A 17,179-nucleotide genomic window follows, 5' to 3' on the forward strand; every position below is an offset into this window, starting at 1 on the left:
AGAGCCCGATGCGGGGCTCGATCCCAGGACCCTGGGATCATGACCTGAGCCGAAGGCAGTGGCTTTAACCCACTGAGCCACCCAGGCGCCCCTCGTTCCCTTTTTTATTTAAAAAAAATTCTATTGAATTATTACACATATGCAGTAAGGTACACAAATATCAAGTGTATAATTCAAGTTATTATGTGTGTCTAGGTTTTGGTATAACTAGATCAATATACAGGAATCAGCCCTGTCCCAGAAGCCTCCCATCCCAGCTAATTCCTATTGTTCCAGAGAAATCATTATTCTTACCTCTATTGTCTTATATTTATTTTGCCTGTTCTTTTTTTTTTTTAAGATTTTATTTATTTATTTGACAGAGAGAGATCACAAGTAGGCAGAGAGGCAGACAGAGAGAGGGGGAAACAGGCTGCCTGCTGAGCAGAGAGCCCGATGCGGGCTCGATCCCAGGACCCTGAGATCATGACCTGAGCCAAAGACAGAAGCTTAACCCACTGAGCCAGCTAGGCGCCCCTGTTTTGCCTGTTCTTAAACATTGAAAGAAAAAGTATACATTTTATGGGCGTCTATTCTTTTTTTGTCCAGCTTCTTTCATTCATCATTATGTTTGTGCAAATCATCTGTGTTTTCACGTGTGGTGGTAGTTTGTACTTTTTATTGTTAGATGTATTCCATTGTATGAATGTGCCATCATTTATGTTATTCATTCTATTGAAAACACTTAGGCTGTTCTCTTACTTTCCTTTGTGTATTGCTTTATTTCATCTATATGTATTTCTGAAAGTGTCATCTCCATGTTTACAACTGTGCAAACGGAGGCTCAGAGAAGTTAGGTGACTTGCCTGAATTTGCACAGCAAACAAGCAGTAGAGCCTGGCTTGACTCCACATCCTAAGTTCTGCATCTCAACTGCAGAGGAATGGAATAAAGACCCTTCATCTTTTTACTCTCTGGGACTGGGGAATTGCCATGTGTGTCCAAAAGACCCAGGTGACCTGATCCCATCCCTGGTGGCAGCAAGATTGTGATGTAGCTTAGTGGCTGGGAGCTCTGTATCTGTGACATGAGCTCACTCTTACCCTCTCAGGCAGCAGCTACAAGTTCCTGACTGCTCCTTCCACAACCATTGTGTCAGGCAATGTTCAGAAGGCTCAAGGTTCAGGGGCCCAGCCTCTGTCTCTTCAACCCCAGGCCAGACAGAGTGGGGTGTGGAGTCACCAGGAGGGCAGGCTGAGGCTGGCCACCTTGATGGATGGCCTGTGTTGGCTCCCAGCTGAACTCATCATCATCCTACCTTAGCGGTTTGTCCTTTTTTTGAATATACTCTGTGATGTGACTTTCTCTTACTTTCTTTAAATCAACTTCCTTTATAAAAACAACTTTAGGGCCCACAACAAGGGGCACCTGGTTGACTTAGTCAGTTGAGCGTCCAACTCATGGTTTTGGCTGGGATCAGGACCTCAGGGTCGCGGGGTCAAGCCCACCTCAGGCTCAGTGTTCAGCAGGGAGTCGGCTTGGGATTCTCTCCTTCTCCCCTCCCTCATTATCTCTCTCCTTCTTTCTTTCTCTCTCAAATAAATGGATAAATTTTTTTTTAACTGTCCTTCAAAAAAACCCAATCTTCATTATTTTCACAACTTCTATTTTTCACATAGTTAATATAAGGATCTAAGACACTATTCAAAGAGTACGAAAAGGTATAGAGGAGAATGTTTTTCTCTTGCCCTTATCTCCCAGGCATCCAACTCCTTTTTTTTTTTTTTAAGATTTTATTTATTTATTTGACAGAAAGAGATCAGAAGTAGGCAGAGAGGCAGGCAGAGAGAGAGGGAGCAAGCAGGCTCCCTGCTAAGCAGAGAGCCCGATGCGGGACTTGATCCCAGGACCCTGGGATCATGAAACCCTTAGCTGAAGGCAGAGGCTTTAACCCACTGAGCCACCCACGCACCCCAGCATCCAACTCCTTTAAGAGACATCCACTTGGGCGCCTGGGTGGCTCAGTGGGTTAAGCTGCTGCCTTCGGCTCAGGTCATGATCTCAGGGTCCTGGGATCGAGTCCTGCATTGGGCTCTCTGCTCAGCGAGAAGCCTGCTTCCCTCTCTCTCTCTCTCTGCCTGCCTCTCCATCTATTTGTGATCTCTCTCTGTCAAATAAATAAATAAAATCTTTAAAAAAAAAAAAAAGAGACATCCACTTTACTAATTTCCTTTGTGTCTTCCAGAAATATTCTATGCACACATAAACAAATGGATAGTCCAGTTACTTTTTTTTTTTTTTTACCAAATGTTTAGATTTTATTTCCTAAATAAAATAAAGTGGAGACCATTTCATATCTGTGTACTTAGATCTTCCCTGGTTTTTTTTTTGTTTTTTTTTTAAGGTTGCATAGTTTTCCAGCACCATGTTTTATCTCATCCTCTACTGATGGACATTGACCTTATTTCCAGTTTTTTCCTATTACAAACAATGTTATGATAAATAACCAGATTCATCTGCTATTTTGCTCATTGTATATTTCTTTGTAAATTCCTAGAGATCGAACTGCGGAAACAACTGGCATATGTGGGTTGTTTTTTTGGTTTTTTTTTGTTTGTTTGTTTTGGGTGTATGGGGTTCTGCTTTTTTTTTTCTTTAGGGAGAGATTTTTTTTTAGAGAGAGATTGAGAGAGCGAGTGCCCATGCATGCATGAGTAGGGGAGGAAGAGCAGAGAGAGAATCTTAAAGCAGGCTCCACCCTGGGCTTGGAGCCTGAATGCAGGCCTACTTGGGGCTAGATCTCACCATCCTGAGATCATCACCTGAGCTGAAATCAAGAGTTGGAAGCTTAACCCATTGAACCACCCAGATGCCCCTATATATGTGTTTTTTAAAACAACTTTGTAGAGGTATAATGAACATGCCATAAAATTCACCCATTTTAAAGATACAGTTCAATGATCTGTAGCATATTTATTGAGTTGTGCAACCATTATCATAATCTATTTTTAGAATATTTTCAGTACTCCAATAAGATCCCTTGTGGTCATTTACAATTACTTTCCATTCCCATTCTCCACCACGGGCAACCATTCATCTCTACTTTCTGTCTCTACAGATTTGTCTTTTTGGGACATTTCATGTACTGAACACAGAATCATACAATATGTGATCTCTTGTGTCTGGCTTTTTGTATTTAGCCTAATGTTTCTGAGGTTCATTTATATCATAGCATGTATCAATAACTCATTCCTTTTTATTATTGAGTAGTATTCCATTGTATGAATAAAATACTTTTTTAATTCCTTCGCCAATTAATGGATATTTGAATTGTTTCTTTTTATTTTCACTTTCTGGGCATTATGAATAATGTTGCTGTGAACATTTACATGCAGGTCATTGGTAGACATTTATTTCCATTTTTCTTGGGTAGATACCTAGAAGTAGAATTGTTGGATCGTGTGATACATTTATATTCAACTTCTTAAGAAACCAAGAAACTGTTTTCCAAAGTGTGTGTACTATTTTTTAATTCATACCAGCAATGTATGAAACTTCCTGCTTCTCCACATTCTTGCCAACGTTTGTTATTGTCTGTTTTTTTTTTTATTATTATTCTTATAACCATTCTAGTGGGTGTAATGACATGTCATTGTGGTTTTAATTTGCATTTCACTAATGACTAATGATATTGGGAATCTGTTCATGTGCTTATTAGTCATTCCTGTACCTTCTTTAGTGAAATGGTAAAAATGCTCATTTTTTAAAAATGGGGTTCTTTGTCTTATTGAGCTTTGCAAGTTCTTTATATATTCTGGATACAAATCCTTTACAATATATGTGTTCTGAGCAAATTTTCTCCCAGTCTGTGTCTTCATTTTCTTTCTTTCTTTTTTTTTAAGACAGTATTCATCCTTTTTTTTTTTTTTTAATTTTTTTAAGTAGGCTTCACACCCAATGTGGGGCTTGAATTCATGACCCTGAGATCAGGAGTCAAATGTTATACTGACTGAGCCAGCCAGGCACCCCATCTTTCATTTTCTTAATGATGTCTTTAAAAAAAATTATTGAAGGAAAAGTCACAAAACATAAAATCAACCATTTAATATTGAACCATTCTGGGTACCTGGCTGGCTCAGTTGGAAGAACATGCAACTCTTGATCTCAAGTTCATAACTTCAAGCCACATGTTGGGTGTAGAGAATACGTACACACATAAATCTTAAAAAATAAAATTACCAACTCATTAATGATGTGTTTTGAAGAAAAAAATTGAATTTTGATCGTCTCATTTATTAATTTTTTTTATCCATAATTCTTGTTGTGTCATATCTAAAAAAACTTTTCCTAACCCAAGGTCTCAAAGATTTTTCTCCAGGATCTTCTAAAAGTCTTATAGTTTGACTCTTCTCTTTAGGTTCCTGATCCAATTTAAGTTATTTTTTGTGTATGCTGTAAAATAGTGTTATAAGCCCATCTTTTTACATGTGGATATCCTGACATACATATTTTAAATTTCAATAGAGATGACCAAATTGTCTCCCCACCACACAACTGGCATCACACCAATCAGCAGCGAGCATGGCGGTTTTCTCACACTTAGCAACTGCAACATAACTGAGATGTCAAACTTTTGTTTTTGGCCAATCTAATCATGAAAATATAGCATCTCATAGCTTTACTTTGCTAAATTTCAGCTTTAGCCACAACCTAATCACTACTGTGAAATATATTAGCTCTGTGTATTAGCTACCTATTGCTTTAGCATATATTACGAAGGCACATAGGGTGACTGGACCATTTGACCTTGTAGGACCTGCCCCTCCTTCCCTCCAACCTTAGAAGGTCCTCAGGACTGAAAATAAAGTCACGTTCCCTGTATATTTGATTGTGCCCTTTGCCACCTCAGAAGTTTGCTTAAATGGAGGCTGAGTTCTAAGATTCCCAGGATTGTTTCTGGTCTGACATATTCTCAGCTTGCATAAGGTGACCTGGATGCTTGTTGCTTGACTCTATCTTTGCCTGAGGAATTTGCAGGCATGAATTAGATTTTCTTTTTAAGAGATAGAAATTCTGGTTTAGGACAGACATTTCCAATACCATGGGCAAGAAATGATTCTGACTGGCAATTTGTAGAGATAGGGTAATGGGGCTTTACTAGGAGAAGGAGACCTTTAGGTTTGAGAGCAAGAAAAGAGGGAACTGGGGATAATGAGCAGGAACAGAAGCTCTGACATACTGTTTATTATCCAAGGGAGTTCTTCAGTCCTACAGTTGCTCATCCAAATTTTAGTCCTCCCAAAAACTGCAGGAGGAGGTGCTCAGAGCTCCTTATGGCTATTTATTTTTATGACATTTTTTTCTACTTCTAAATTCAGTACAGACAATCTGAAGGATACAGAGAAGCACAAAGTCTTTTTTTGGCATTGATTCAAAGAGGCAGTTGTGGAATAAGTGAAAAAGACAGTCCCAGGTTTAAATATCAGGTCTGTTTCTTGCATTCTGCTAACAGAGTTGGCGAGTCACCCAACCCTTCTGACCTCTGTTCCTCCTCTAGAAGAGTGGTAATCACAATACCGCCTCCCTCATTGGGGATGAATATAGACACATTTAGTTCAGGGCATACAGTGGGCACTCAGTATGTCTCTGTCTCCTCCTTTCACAATTTACAAGAAATTTTCATTCAAGCATTTTCTGAGCATCTTTAAAATGTTATTACAGGCCAGAGGAAATACAGGGATGGATAAGACTGTGTCCTTGCCCTTGAAGAACTTATGATTTGGGGAAAGAGAGATTAAATGGTCTAGGCCACTGCCTTTGATAAAATAGATACATGACTCCAATTTTCACATGTCAGCAGAGGCCCAGAGAGGACAAGAAATACAACAAGTAAGTAGTAGGGAGGGGACTGGAACACAATTAAGAGGAATATTGGGACAGAAGCAAGGAGAAAGGAATTTTGGAAATAAAATCATGCCAGTTTGTAGTTCAAAAGAGAGGAAGAGGAGCACCTCTCTAGTTGGCTCAGTAGGTAGAACTTGATCTTGGTGCCACTCTTGATCTCAGGCTTGTGAGTTCAAACCCCACACTGGGTGTAGAGCCTATTTAAAAAAAAAAGAGAGAGAGAAGGTGGGGACAGAGGGACAGGTGGGAGAGGGAGATGTCTACGAATGAATCAAGGGTTACAAATGCAGCCCTGAAGGTGGACTGCATTTTGTTCGTGCAGGATTTCCCCTCTCCTCCCAACATTTTGTTATGAACATTTTCCAACCTATAGAACAGTTGAAACACTTGTACAGTGAACATCATGTATCCACCATCTGAATTCTATAGTTGCTAACCCTTTGCTATGTTTGCTTTGTCATGTGTTTATTCACTTATCTAGCTCTCCATCCATCCATCTTATTTGATGCAATTCACAAAAGCTGCAGAGTTCACTCTCCTTCTAGACACTTCAGCACCTCTATCATTAGAGCTCAATATTTGTTTCTGTTTTTAGGTTAAATTTACATACAGTGGTATGTGTAGATCTCAAGTAAACCATTTGCTGCGTTTTGACAAATGGATACAACTGTGTAATCCACACCCCTCACAAGGTACTGAGAGAACATTTTCAACAGCAGAAAACTCCCTCCTGCCAGAGGCAACCGCTATTGTGATTTTTTTCCACCATCGATTAGGTTTTTACCTGTTCTAGAACATTTTACAAATAGAATATTATTTATACAAATATACTCTTTTGCATAAGGCTTCTTTCCTTTAGTATGATGTCTGAGGCTTATCTATTTTTTGCATATTAGTAATGTTGTTATTGCCTAGTAGTATCCCACTGTATGAGTGACTACAACAGAGTTTATTCATTTTCCTGTTGATGGAACACACAGAAGGTTTTTTTAAATTTTTTTAAAGATTTTATTTATTTATTTGACAGACAGAGATCACAGGCAGGCAGAGAGGCAGGCAGAGAGAGAGAGGAGGAAGCAGGCTCCCTGCTAAGCAGAGACCCCGATGCGGGGCTGGATCCCAGGACTCTGGGATCATGACCTGAGCGGAAAGCAGAGGCTTTAACCCACTGAACCACCCAGACGCCCCCACACAGAAGTTTTAAACACTTTGTACTGGTTGCCAGTGTTGTATGCCTGGCTGCAAATCCTGGCTCTGTTGTATGTGTTGTATGTGCTGGTTACTTTGTCTGAGATTCAGTTTTCCCAATCTGCATAATGGGAAAACTGACAGCTATTGCTTATTAAATGTTTGCCATGTGCTTGCTTGGCCCTGTTCCAAGTGTTTTACATAATCACTTAATCCTCATAATGACCCACAAGATAGGGTTTATTACCATTCCCATTTTATAGATTTGGAAACTGAACACTCCACCTAGTTGGGGGAAGTAGTCAAAGAACTAGTGTCTGGAAAGCACTTGGGACTCTGTGTTGTAACTACAATGTAGACAATAAACATTAGTTATTTTTCGTTTTACCTTACTGGCCCTTAGAGGAATCAATCAATCAATCAATCAATTTTTAAGATTTTTAAAAAAGATTTTATTTATTTATTTGACACAGAGAGAGACAATGCATGAGCACAAGCAGGGAGAGCGGTAGGCAGAGGGAGAAGCAGGCTCCCTGCTGAGCAAGGAGCCTGATGGGGACCTCCATCCCAGGACCCTGGGATCATGATCTGAGCAGAAGGCAGACGCTTAACCGACTGAGCAACCCAGGTGTCCCTCTTGGGAGAATTTAAGTTTATTACTCTTTTTTTTTTAAAGATTTTATTTATTTATTTGGCAGACAGAGATCACAAGTAGGCAGAGAGGCAGGCAGAGAGAGAGAGAGAGAGAGAGAGGAGGAAGAAGGTTTCCTGCTGAGCAGAGAGCCCGATGTGGGGCTCAATCCCAGAACCCTGAGATTATGACCTGAGCCAAAGGCAGAGGCTTTAACCCACTGAGCCACCCAGGCACCCCTAAGTTTATTACTTTTAATGGAGAAAGTGTATAAAACCCTGAGAATAGGGTTGCCAGATAAAAGGCAGATGTCCAGTTAAGTTTGAAGTTTAGATAGACAATGAAAATAATTTTAGCCTAACTATATTACATCAAATTTGTCACATATTAATGCTAAAAAGTGATTCGTTGTTTATCTGAAATTCAAATTTAATCCAGCCTCCTCTATTTTTATTTTCTAAGTATGGCAACCTTACCTTGCAGGAAATGACTAAGGTGACTAGGGACAGAACTTGTGCACATCAGTTTGCAGATGAGTAAACAGTCTTAAAGAGGGCAAAGGAGAGAGCCATGAGGTCTTAAGTGGATCCAGATCTTAGTCTCCTAGAAGCTCCATTTAGTGTCTGGTCTCCATCAATGCACAGCTCTGCCACTTTTCAAGTCTTCCCCTGCCTCTGGCAGTTGAATGCAGATTGGCTTCAGGGAAGACGGGGGCAGCAACATGACTAAGTGTTCTGTAGGGAAAGCCAGTAAGTGACAGGCGGCATGTGGGCTGCTGGGGTTTCTCTACCCACTCCTTCCAGCTCTGCATCCCTGCTTCCTTCCCTCCTTCTCCCCTCAGAGGCCTGGAAAGCTCCTTCCCTTGCTGGTGGGGCTTCCTCCAGCGCTGCTCTGGCAGGACTGGGTCCTGTCCCATGCTGACCTGGGTGTCCATGGCAGAAGAAGGGTGTCGGTGGTTCAAGGCTTTATCAGTCACAGGGTCTGCATTCCGACCAGGTCTACACTGACTTCTGAATCAGGGACCATGGGAGCCAGATCCACAGTAAGGGAGAGGAAGAAGTGGTCACACTGGGATTCTCTGTTCTCACGAATTCAGCTTCTCCTTTGAGAACCACCAACTACCTACTGTAGATTTCCCAGAACCTTCACAACATCTTACAAGGTAGAATCTATTATTTCCATCTAGAGATTCAGACACTGAGGTGAAGGGACTGGCCTAAGACCCCTAAATTGTTGACTGTCAGGACTAGATCCTTGATCTATATGCCTCGGGAGAGACATAAGTTATTAGCTTCTGCTAGGTACTGCCTCCCAGATCAGAGCTAATCCACCCTGTTGGAATCTGCAAATTAGGATAGCAGAGTCCAGTGGTTCTCAAAATGTGATCCCTGGGGGGTACCTGGGTGGCTCAGTGGGTTAAAGCCTCTGCCTTCGGCTCAGGTCATGATCCCAGGGTCCTGGGATCGAGCTCCACATCGGGGTCTCTGCTCAGTGGGGAGCCTGCTTCCTCCTCTCTCTGCCTGCTTCTCGCCTACTTGTGATCTCAGTCTGTCAAATAAATAAAATTAAAAAAAAAATGTGACCCCTGGGCATCAACATCACCGGGGAACTTGTTAGGAATGCAATTCTTGGGCCTACTGATAACAGAACTTTCTGACTCAGAAATTCTGTGGCTAATATCTGGCAATCGGGTTTTAATAAGCTTTCCAGGTGATTCTGATGCACTCTGAAGTTTGAGAATCTTTATGTACAATAGAAAGAGGTGCATTAAAAAAGTGCATATATTTAAAGCGTATTTAAGTAAACTTTTACTGACATATAATATAAATACAGAAAAAGACACACATCATAAGTATATAGCTCAGTGAGCTTTCAAACAGTGAGAATGCTTGTGTACCAGCACTCAGCTCAAGACACAGAACATTATTACCAACCTGGAGAAGCCTCTTTGTGCCCCTTCCTGGTATTACTTCTCCTCAAAGGATAATCACTATCCTGACCTCGAACACTGTAGATTAGTTTTGCCTAACATTATATGGTTTTAAAAATTATAGATGAAGGTATGGAATGCCTGGGTGGCTCAGGCGGTTAAGTGACCCACTCTTGTTTCAGCTCAGGGCATGATCTCGGCATTGTGAAATCAAGCTCTGAGTGGGGCTCCCTGTTCAGCTAGGAGTCTGCTTGAGATTCTCTCTCTCTCTCCCTCTCCCTCTGCCCACCCCTCCTCTCCCCAATAAATAAATCTTAAAAAAAAAAAAATTGTAGATGAAGACAGAATCTGGAACCAGAGGACTTTGACTGGATCCCCTGGTTTCCTACTAACTGATCTACAACCAGTCATCTAATCTCCTTCTCTGTATAATGCTCATAGAAATACCTCAAACCTTAAAGGGACAGTGTGTTTCTTAAACTTGTGTGGTGTCAAAAATCACCTGGGGCACTAGTTAAAAAACCCACATTCCCCAGAGCATACATTCTTAATAGGACAAAAATTGGTTGTGGGTAGAGAGGAAAATTTTTTTCCTTGCTTATGTAAAAGCACACACATATATATATATATTAAAAGCACATATAATACATTAATAGATATACAGTATATTTGTGGTATTAAAATTTCATGGGGGAATAATTAGGGAAACATGTCTAAAAATGTTCTTTAGAGAGCTGATAATTTTTTTCTAAAAGGTTGAAAAACACTGCCCTACAGCAATGATTCTTCAAGCGTGGTCTGTGGTTAAAAATGCAAATTCTCAGGTCCCACTCCAGACCTACTGAATCGGAAATTCTGGGGGTGGGGCCCAGCAATCTATTGTTTAACAAATCCTTCAGGAGATTCTGATGGGCACTAAAGTTTGAGAACCACTGCCCTGGAGATTCTGACTGGGGTAAGATCCCTGAGTCTGGACCTTTAACCAGCTCTCCTAAGCCATATGGCAGCCAACATTGACAAAGAGATTTGAACGTACTTTGAAAAAATGCAAGTGACTTGCCAGGTGGTAAAATATGTTCATAAGGACAGGCTAAACAATAATAGTGAAGGTCACCAATTACTAAGCCCTTAGCTGGGTCTCTGAGTCTACTTGTACAGCCTATTAATTCTCACAAACAAGAAGTTAAGAGGACGGACCAGACTGCCTGGGTTTCTTTCTTTCTTTTTAAGATTTTATTTATTTACTTAATAGATCACAAGTAGGCAGAGAGGCCGGCAGAGGCAGAGGGAGAAGCAGGTTCCCCGCTGAGCAGAGAGCCCACGTAGGGCTCAATCCCAGCATCCTGGGATCATGACCTGAGCGGAAGGCAGAGGCTTTAACCCACTGAGCCACCCAGGCGCCCCCTGCCTGGGTTTCTATCCAGTTTGTGACTTGGTTTATGCATTTGCAACGTGAGGATAATGGAGGTAGTTTTGTCATAGATTTGTTGTGAAGCTGAAAGAGCTTACGGATAAGCTCTTCGAACACCTGCCACGTTGGCATCACTTATATGTAGACTGTTTCCATATCCTTAACCGCACCTTGTTAAAAAGAAAAGGTGGATTTGAACCCAATCAATCAAACTCCCTAGTGTACTTTCTTAAGGACTAAACTATAATCCAGTGGTTCTGAAAGTGTGATCCCCCACCAGGAGCACACCAGAGTTAGAGAGATGCAAATTATTACATCCATCCCAGATCTGCTGAAAGAGAAACTCTAGGGGCGGGGCCCCTAAGTTTCAACAAGCTCTTCAGGTAATTCTGATGCACATTAGCGTTTGGGAACCACAGCTACAATCTTTAGAGGTTCGGGGGTGGGGAGTAGCTTTAAAAAAAAAAAAAAAAAAAAAAAAGCCTTGAGCTGCTGGGAGAACTCCCAGGGTCCCTCCCACCTAAGCGCGAGCAAACTCCGGTTTAGAAGCTCTCCAAAGCTTCTGCCAACTCTCCCGGCCGGCGCGAACGGCCTTCTGGGGCTTGTGGTCCACATTCCTTCCGAGCTGGAGGCGCCTGCGCGTTGGCCTCCAACTAGCTCTAGTTGCTGTGGTCGGGGCTCGGGACCGGCTGCCATCTTAGTCGAGGGACCGAAGAGTCGCCGCCGCCCGGAGTCCCGGTAAACATTCGCTGGCTGGCCGGGGGTAGTTCTGGGTAGAGCGGGGAGCCCGCATGAGAGTGTCCGAGGAGAACCAGGGGTGAGAGTGCGGCGCGCGGGCGGAGGACCCCAGAGCCGCGACTGCTCTCTTTTCCCTCACAGCCGGTGCCCGTGGGGGTCGCGGGGAGCTCGGGCTAGTGGCCGAGGGGTAGGTTGGCCGGAGGCGCCGACCAGCCACTAATGGCCGGGGTATGGGGAGCCCCTCGCCTCGCGGGCGCCAAGTTGTGAGACGGCTGGGCCGTGGCGGGCGCCAGCAGGGTCCATCCCCGCGCCCCTCAGCCCCGCCCGGGGGCCAGTCTCCCGCGGCCCGGCCTACGCGCGGGGCCCCGCGGCAGCGGCCGGAGCGGCCGACGTGGCCCTGTGAGGGGCGGTGGCGGGGCCCACCTGCCACTCGGCTGGCCTTCACGAGACTTTTTGGAGCCCCCAGTCGGGAGGCGGGCCCAGCACAGCGGCTGCCTCCTCCTCCTTCCACTCCCTTCCTCCCTCCATTGTCCCCCATCGTGGTGGTCCCGGCCCGGGCGCCCTTTTCCGCGCCCGGTGCCACGACCCCGCCGGCACCTCCCGGCGCGGAGTTTTGCGGACGTGGAGCTGTCACTGCCCTCCCTTTTGAGTGCCCTTTTTTTTCGTCAGAGAAGAGAAAAAAGTAGCCGCGAAAGTATTCTAAGGGTCGAAACGTGATGAGGACATGACTTAGTGGGAACTAAGTGGGGGAACTCAAGTTTTCAGACATAGTCCCGGGCCACGACTTGAGAGACGCCGGGTCTCTGCGCTCTAGGTAGACGTTAGGCCTAAAGTTAGAGATGTAACCAGGTGAACGTGCAAACTACCCGCAATTCACGATTCCCCAATCACAACTTGTTTTCTTGCTTATATTCGCCTTTTAATCTTGTTACATTTTCTGCCGTAATTCAACAGCGCTAGTGTATTTTTTTTGGGAGTGAGGGTTGGGGAAGGAAAAGCGGGATTTTTTTTTTTTCCTTCGGAAATTTTTTGAGGTACTGGGACCAGCCACTTAGCATTGCACTAAGTTGGGGTCTCCCGTATCTACTCCTAATATAATTCGATTTTAAGGAGGTGTGTAAAGGCAGTGTATTTCTATCCTCAAAATCAGCTAAGGATTTCTCAGCTGAAATAAAATTCTCATGGCATATAATGCTGAGAGCCTGCAATGTATTCATATTCATATGTATTCATATTCACTATGTATTCACAGAGTTACTCGAGGTACAGTTACCAACAGAGAAAGTAAGTTTTTTGGATGTGAATCCAGAGGGAATTCCTTCATGTTTAGTATAGGAATCAAGTAAAAAAGAATATGAAATAAAAAACATGTGCAGAATGCTTTTTCACAGTGTTGTAGAGAGATGATTTCTAAATTCTTTTTAAAAAACACATTCGTTCACCTATTGGAAGAGATAGACAAACTAATTGCTCCCAGAATTGCCCAGTAGAATAATTAGGGGAGCTTTTTAAAAAGTAGAAGCTCCAGGGTCTCCTTCCTAAGGTTGATTTAGTAGGTCTGCTTTGGTTCTGAAGAATTTATTTTATTTTATTTTATTATTTTTTTAAAGATTTTATTTATTTATTTGACAGAGATCACAAGTAGGCAGAGAGGCAGGCAGAGAGAAGGGGGGGTGAAGCAGGCTCCCCGCTGAGCAGAAAGCCCGATGTGGGGCTTGATCCCAGGACCTTAGGATCATGACCTGAGACGAAGGCAGAGGCTTTAACCCACTGAGCCACCCAGGCGCCCTGGGGATTGGTTTTATTTATATGAGTTAAGGCAAAGTGTATAAAGTTATTTTTTCCTCTATTTGTAGCACCTCACCAAATTCTAGGCTCATAATAAGCTCTTAGTAAGGGCATGTTGATTTTTGTGGCTGTACATGATATTGGTTTTGAGTTAATATAAATTAGTGGTGTGTGTGTGTTTGCGCACGCGTGCAGAATTGAATTGCAGCATTATCTGGTTGGTAGGTCGACCCCTCAGCTAAAAATGTTGGGTTGGAAATAGCTTCACAACTAGTAGTCATTAACCAGGAGCTGTTCCTCCTTCAGTCTAGCAGTGTACTGTCCTTGGAAAATTGCTGCCACCTCAGCTTTTTTCTTTTCCGAACTGACTGTACTCTGATCCTTGAAGTGCTTTTTCTTTTCCTATCCTTAGGAGCCTCCCAAGTTGCAGGGACCATTCTTATAGTGACCCCAGTACATAGAGTGTGTGTTTTATGGCTGTCTTCATTTTACCATGTAGCCATCATACCCAAGTGGGCATCACCGCATACTCTGTAGGAGTCATTTTTCATGACTCACCTTCTTATCCTGCCTGCCCCATCAAAAATTATCTGTGCCTCCCCAAATTATCTATCCCATGAAACTTTTACATTTATTTTATTAATTTCTAGAAGTAATCTCTGTGTCCATCGTGGTTCTTGAACTCATGACCTCAAGATCAAGAATTAACAAACTCTACTGATGAGCCAGCCAGGTACCCTTATCCCATGAAACTTAAAAAGCTATTGTGCTGTCAAATTCCCAAGGTCATTGCTAATCTGATGTGTTTAACTATAAGAATAATGTGTTAATGGACCCTCCTTCCCCTCTCAGGTAACATGCATTTAACAGCGGTCTTCTGGAGACAACACCTTAACCCAAAGAAGTGACTCGAACGGTGAGAACTTCAGGTATGGTGGCAGGCCTGTGAAAGAGATTGGGAGACAGGAATGGTGCAGAGGGTGAGAGCTCTGGTCATATAACTGCTGTGGGGATGTATGGGGAAAAGAGGATGTTGATGCTGACTACATCAATTGGTTGAGATAGGCACTTTGCACTTGGATTTGAAACTCATAGTCTCCTCTATAAGGATTAGCTTGTGAGCCACATTTTGCTCTTACTTTTGGTCTTCTGACTTTTCTGTTTTTGTTTTTCTTGGACATACACACATTTTTCCCACTTGTGCTATTTTATAAACATTTATCTCTGTATACTTGTCCAGATATGTGCGTTATGATTAAAAAGTTAAGAAGTAAAAAGAAGGCAACATGCAATGGAGAAAGAGAATTTGGAAAGAAAGGTCTGATTTGATTTTCCCACTGACAAACTGTATGACTTTTGGCCAGTTATTTAATCTTGACTGGCCTCAGTTTATATATCTGTAAAATAGATGTATTGATTCCTACCTGCCTTCCTGACATTGTTGTGAGGATCAAATAAAATAATACATACTAAAGCTTTAGAAAAAAATGAATTCACAACTTAAGACATTATCTAGGTCTATAAGGTAGGAGAAGTTGGGAGTAATACTGAGAAGGAAAACATGAGGACAGGACAGATTGACTTTAACGGATTAGGAGAGAGAAAAGGAAGACTCGATAAGAAAAAAAAGTAGAGCAGGAAAAACTCAAGAAGAGAGTAAGGAGTGAATGAAGTAGAACTAATGAATTGGTAGGTTAGAAAGCTGAGTACTGTAGAGAGTGGTCCCTTTTATTAATTTTAACCTTGCAACTCTTCGTTGTCATTGTCATTACTACCTTCACATAATGTCCTAGATTCCATACTTAGATTCCTGTCCTCACTGTAAATGTCAGTATTTATTACTCATACCTCTGCGTGATCCTTTGCATTTAGTTTATATTTTTGTTCAATAATTACCCTCTAAATGCTTAGAGACCAAGACTACCATTTGCTTGTTATGGTGTCCCAGGCCATTGCTGTAGTCAAATGTGTGCCTACTCTGTTCTTTTTTTATAATTATGGAGGGAAAGGAAGGAGATAGTGGGATCTTTGTGAAAGGTAGTAGGAAAGGAAGTGGCTAAGAGGGAAAGTAGATAAATAAATGTAGTAAGAAGAAGAATTCTCAAAAAATAAAGGAAATACATGAAAATGAAAAATACATAGTGCAAAAAAAAAAAAGGGGGGAAAGGAAATGGTGTTATTTCCAGTTAAGGAACAAGGCAGCTTTCATTTCTTTAATGGTGATATAATACCTCACAAAAAGTTATGTGCTGGGAAAGATGATTCTTCATACCAAGAATCTTTTTTTTTTTTTTTTTTTAAAGATTTTATTTATTTGACACAGAGAGGGAGAGAGCACAAGCGGAGGGAGCAGCGGAGGGAGAGGGAGAAGCAGGCTCCCCACTGAGCAGGGAGCATGATGTGGGGCTTGATCCCAGGACCCTGGGTTTATGACCTGAGATGAAGGCAGACACTTTACCTACTGAGCCATCCAGGTGCCCCCATACCAAGTATCTTTAAAATATTTCTAAAAGTATCCACTGCATCCTGAACTCACAGAGTATTTCTTTGTGGAAAGAAAACTAGGGCAACATTCCAGGAAACCTGGGTTCTAGCCTTGGTTATTTCTTGTTGCTTACTTCTGAAATCTTGGGCAGTTCACTTAAATGTCTCTGGGCCTCTGTTTCTCATGTGTATGTTAAAGGTATCAAACATGATGATCTCTCTGTTTTCTTCTAGCTCACTCTTTGATTATATTTTGTGCTTTATGTTTTCTCACTAATTTTTCAGGATTTTGTTGATTCCACAATATATGATTGGTATTAGAAATATCTTATAGTAGAACTTCATAATATCTATTACCTTATAAGCGAGAAGCCATTATATTTTAAGTTCTACTTTAAACATTGGCAGAAAGAGAGATTTATAGAAAACCTAAGTACAGAAATGTTAAGTTTGTAATATTCAGCAAGTATTTATTTGAGCTCCTGTTGTGCTAGGTCCCAACAGGTAAATATAAAACCCCTATCTAAAGGAATTTGTGATTTTGTCAGGAAAACAGATGAGCTCACCAGTAATTTTTGTAAAAAGCAGGGTGATAAGTGCTATAATAAGGATTACATTGCATTGCAATTTAAGGTAGAAGCTTTAGATTTCTTGGTTCTTTTAACATAAATGAATATATGCTAAGTGCTGCTCTGTGCTAGGTGTTGCAGGGACTCATGATGAAAAAAAAGTCCCTGACCTCAAGAAACTTGCAGGCTTTTTTTCATGTCTGGGAGCTGCTTACCCTAATAGATTTACATTTCTGTCCCAGGAAAAAAGTTTTGTACTGTATCATCACTTCATAGTTTTCAACTAAGAATTGGTCTGCATATTGGCTTCCCTCAATCCAGAAATGTTAAATAACATACTTTCTGAGAAAATGTGTATTATTTCATTGGATCTGTATTGTTTTCTCTGTCAGTGACAGAAATTTTTCTTTTAGGGTAAGGAAAAAATCCAAATGCTGTCTGGATAGCATGTGTAGGTGAACTTTGGTTTGCTTCTTAATCATTCAGAGAAAGAGGGTGATCTAAAATTTAGCCTTCTTTGTTCCAGGGAATTAGTTCAGTTGGTCACAGAGGAGAGC

The 17,179-nt window shown here is 41.8% G+C and overlaps 1 protein-coding gene across 2 annotated transcripts in view; it reads left to right on the top strand.

The window, feature by feature from the left end:
• The first annotated feature begins 11,654 nt into the window (after window positions 1-11,654).
• Window positions 11,655-17,179, top strand: part of ITCH (itchy E3 ubiquitin protein ligase) — a 130,842-nt gene continuing 125,317 nt past the window's right edge. For both annotated transcript variants that reach the window (XM_047744505.1, XM_047744504.1), the window contains exons 1-2: window positions 11,655-11,781; window positions 14,422-14,498. The gene's annotated coding sequence lies outside the window, so the exon portion shown is untranslated. The remainder of the gene's footprint in view (window positions 11,782-14,421; window positions 14,499-17,179) is intronic.

Source organism: Lutra lutra, chromosome 9, assembly GCF_902655055.1.
Source record: "Lutra lutra chromosome 9, mLutLut1.2, whole genome shotgun sequence".
NCBI classification, from domain to species: Eukaryota; Metazoa; Chordata; class Mammalia; order Carnivora; family Mustelidae; genus Lutra; species Lutra lutra.